The sequence below is a fragment of the Microtus pennsylvanicus genome, chromosome 5 (assembly GCF_037038515.1).
Source record: "Microtus pennsylvanicus isolate mMicPen1 chromosome 5, mMicPen1.hap1, whole genome shotgun sequence".
Taxonomy (NCBI): domain Eukaryota; kingdom Metazoa; phylum Chordata; class Mammalia; order Rodentia; family Cricetidae; genus Microtus; species Microtus pennsylvanicus.
Window position 1 is genome coordinate 133,725,208 of NC_134583.1, and position 4,109 is coordinate 133,729,316.

The 4,109-nt window shown below is 46.6% G+C and overlaps 1 non-coding gene across 1 annotated transcript; it reads right to left on the reverse strand.

Annotated features, from left to right (window-relative positions):
• Nucleotides 1–3,656: 3,656 nt before the first annotated feature.
• On the reverse strand, nucleotides 3,657–3,728 carry Trnaa-agc (transfer RNA alanine (anticodon AGC)). The gene has a single exon. It is a non-coding gene; the product is annotated as a tRNA-Ala (tRNA).
• Nucleotides 3,729–4,109: the final 381 nt, after the last annotated feature.

The following is a 4,109-nucleotide window of genomic DNA, read 5'->3' on the forward strand; positions in this document are numbered from 1 at the left end:
CATATACCAGGCTGTTGTCCACTAACTGCCTCGCCTGATACCAGAGGGACCCCAAAAGGCTCTCAAAGGCATGTGTCAATCTCTTCCAAGGCCCCCAGCCTGGAAGAACACTGGTAAAAAGGAAGGCGGGACCGTGGCAAGGGGAGATGAGCTAGAGGCTAAAGAGCTCACATTTCCCCAGAAACTTCTGGGCAGAGCAGCTGTTCCCTACATAGGGGAATGCCACCTCCAACCTCTGCAGTTTTGTTTGTTTATTTATTGAGACAGGATCTCTCATAGCCCAGGCTGGCCCCAAACTTTCGCTGTAGCTGAGGTTGTCCTTGAACTCCTGATCCTCTGATTGTAAAATGTGTCACCATGGTCTGCTTGTGTGGGGCTGGAAATGCAACCCAGGGCCTCATGCATGCGGGCAAGTACTCCACTCAGTGATTGACATCCTAAGCTCTGCATGTCTCCTGACCACCAAAGGGAGTTACTACTGACCACTGTGGTAGGGGTTTCAAATTCGGGTCAGTTTCAGCAGGTGCAGAGAAGGAGAGCCCACTTCCCCACCGACTCCTTCCATCCCTGAAGTTTCCAAGACTGGCAAGGCAGAGAAACTTCAGTGTCTAGTACACAATGATATTATGGGGTAAAACAGGGATTTACTGGGGGAGAGAACTCTGGGCACCTCAGGAAAAAGGATAAAGGGAGGAGCAAATGCCTTTGAAAGAATAGATTTCTCTTTTTGTTGAGATCCCCTTTATTATTTATTTATTTTTATTTTAAAAATGTATTTGCTGTGTTTGAGTGTTTTAGAAACGTTTGTGTGCCATGCTTGTGCCCAGTGCCTGCAGAGGCCAGAAGAGGGCATCGGCTCTACCGACACTGGAGTTACAGACAACTGAGAGCCACTAATCCTGGGTCCTCAGCAAGAGCAGCCCATCCTCTTAATCATTGAGCCATCTCTCCAGTATCAGAAAAATCCTGGGGACGATTCTGTTGTTGACTTGACCGGGTTCCAGGAACAAAGCAGGGCTCGGCTCAGGGCCAGGAAACTGGAGTTCAACTCCTGGCCTGGCCACTCAGCGGCTGCATGACACCTGGGTCTCTTGGAACCTGTTTCCTTACTGGTAAAATGGAATGAGTTTGTTTGTTCTCTGCCTCTGTTGGCCTTGTGGGAGGACCAGAGCCTTCTAGGACAGCCCATTCTTGCCTTTGGGAAGCTTGGGTACAGTGGTACTGGGGAAATTCATCACATATTTGTTACTTTGTTTCTTTTGTTACATTGTGTTGAGCTTGGGATAGAAGCCACGCATCCTTAGTAGGCTTTGCCCCGTGACTGACCCTATCATTTACTTTTAAATTAAAAGAGTAAAATTGAGTATTTTGTCATGTATGTGCCGTGTGTGTGTGTGTGTGTGTGTGTGTGTGTGTGTGTGTGCAATTAGAAACACTCAGTCTCTCTGGCTCTCTGGGAACCTTTAAGGAATAACGATTAATGCTTTCTCGCCTGCTCAGGGTATTTACAGTGTGCCCTCAGGCTATGAAGAAGCCGAGTTTGCTCAAGATGACAGCCAACTGCAAGCTCTGTCATAGCTGAACCCTGTGCTGCAGGCTGCTGTCTGTACTGAGATCCAAAGTCACTCCGGACCGGGGACTCATTTCACTCTCTCCTCTCCCCCAGCCAGAAGGATGTTTCATTAGGAAACATGATCCACCCCCCTCCCCAATGAACAGAGATAACCGAGATTTTACAGTAGAGAAAGGTGTTGATTTTGATCCACACTCCAGCGATTAAATCAACATGATTTTATCCTTCCTCTGAACACACAGGCTTGATGGTGCATGAATTCCTACGGGGCTCAAGCCCTGGACCTTCCCAGTCTGAGTCTAGGAGTCTCTTTTGATCCAGCACCTCTTCTATCCCATGATGCTCTTGGCCAAAGGCAGGTGTGTCAGCCTACACCTAGATAAATTACAAGGAAACAATAGCATTGTCTTCTGAAATTTCACCTGCTCTGTCCCTTGAACATGTGTAAACCACCTTATGAGATTGCTCAACGCTGCCTGATGGTGTGTCTGACTCAATTTAAAGTGCCCACATTTTTTTTTTGTGGTAGTTGCTTTGGTTTGCAAGACACTTTTAAACATGGCACTGGGTCAGAGGGGGCAAAGATGCTCAGTGATACAGGATGGGATCATTGAAGCATTCATTTACTTATTTATTTAAAGAGGAAAGGAAAAGGAAATGCATGGGAGATGGGTATGATGGCTTCATCTGGAAAGCTTTGCCATCCGAACACGAGGACCTGAGTCTGGGTTCCCAGCACCTGCATAAACATTGGGGTATGGTGATGCATGCTGGTTATCTCAGTGCAGGGGAAGTAGAGAAGAACAGGGATCCCTAGAGTTTATTCAAAAGCCAGCCCAGCCTAGCGGGCAAGCTATACTTCAATGAGAGACCCTGTCTCAAAAAAAGCAAGGCGGATGGAGCCTGAGGAATGACCCTTAAGGTTGACCTTTGGCTCCCACATACACATCCCTGCACTGACACAAACACACACCCAACTCATACAAAGAAAATGAAAAGAAAACATTGGCATTTTCACATGTTAAACACGCAAGCCATCATTCTGAAGCCATCCGCAAGATCAACTTACATGGAATTTTTCACCTTTTCCCCATCTGTTTTTGCTGCTCAGAAACATTTAGACCTACCCTATGGCAATGACTGCAAGGAAGGCTCTGCCCTGTATACCAGGCAAGCACAAATAATTTGGTACAAAAGCAGCCTGGCTCCTGTAGCCTGGCATTAGGGTAAGTATATCTTAAGGAAGCTCTTATGCAGACTTGGCTCCAGGCGATGAAACGTCACGGCCGTGTAACTGTAGCAAGTGAGATTTCTAGGGAGCAAATTAGTGAACAAACGTCTGCTAGCGATGGCAAGAAAGGAATCATACGCCACCCCAAAATAAAGCAAGTTGTGCAGTAAGTATTTCATTTATTGGCCTTCTTCTAATGCTATTAGGGTTAAAAGGCATCCTGTTGATAAAAGGGGTCTCTTTAGAGAGGACCGATGTCTTCTGGCAGCTGCTCTCATGACAGATACCTATAGTGGCCATGATCAGTTTACAAGTGTGGGGGACACAGTATTTAACAAGTGTATACACTTCCCACTGGTCTCTGGGACATGGGGCATCATTGTCCCTTTATTACCTGGATGGACGTCAATTGCTTTGGAAGTTGGTAGAACTCAGGGGAGGGCATGGGCAACTCACAGGAGTTGGTTTTCTCAATTTACCACGTAGGCTCTGGAATCTGAACTCAGGTTGTCAGGCTTGGCTAATCTAGTCTATCATCTATGTCTGTCTGTCTGTATGCATGTATGTATGTAGTTGTCTATCTATCTAATCTTAGGTAAGGTCTCCTGTATCTCTCACACTGATTTAAACTCTGGAATCTGAACTCAGGTTGTCAGGCTTGGCTAATCTAGTCTATCATCTATGTCTGTCTGTATGCACGTATGCATGTATGTATGTATCTGTCTATCTATCTAATCGTAGGTAAGGCCACTGATTTAAACTCACTATTTAGCAGAAGATGACCTTGAACTTCTGACCTGCCTTCTACTTCCTGATGTTAGGGTTACAGGCAGGTGTCACCACTCCTCCCTGATGCAGCGCTGGGAGTTGAACCCAGGTCTCTTGCACGCTAGGCAAGCACTCTACCAACTGAGCTACACCCCAGCCCAGATGTCTGCTCCTATGTTGGCTAAGGGAGGAGCCTTCCTTTCCTGAACTTCCAGATGAATGCTCATCACCCACATGGGACAAAAGCAAACAAAAAGATCTCTCAGTGGAATCAGGACTTTGGCTTCTAAACAACCCCTCCCCCGCTCACCTTTATAGCTTCCTTGTACTTCTAAATGCTTTTTTTCTTCCCTCAGTCAGCACACTCCCTGCCAAGATAAGCCCAACACAGTGGGTGACAGATCACCCATCTTACAGCTAGATCTGCAAGGGGAAATCGAACAAGAACAGAAACACACACATATACATGCGCGCACAAACACACACACAAACACACACACATTCACACACATGCGGCCTCATGCACGCATAGGCTGA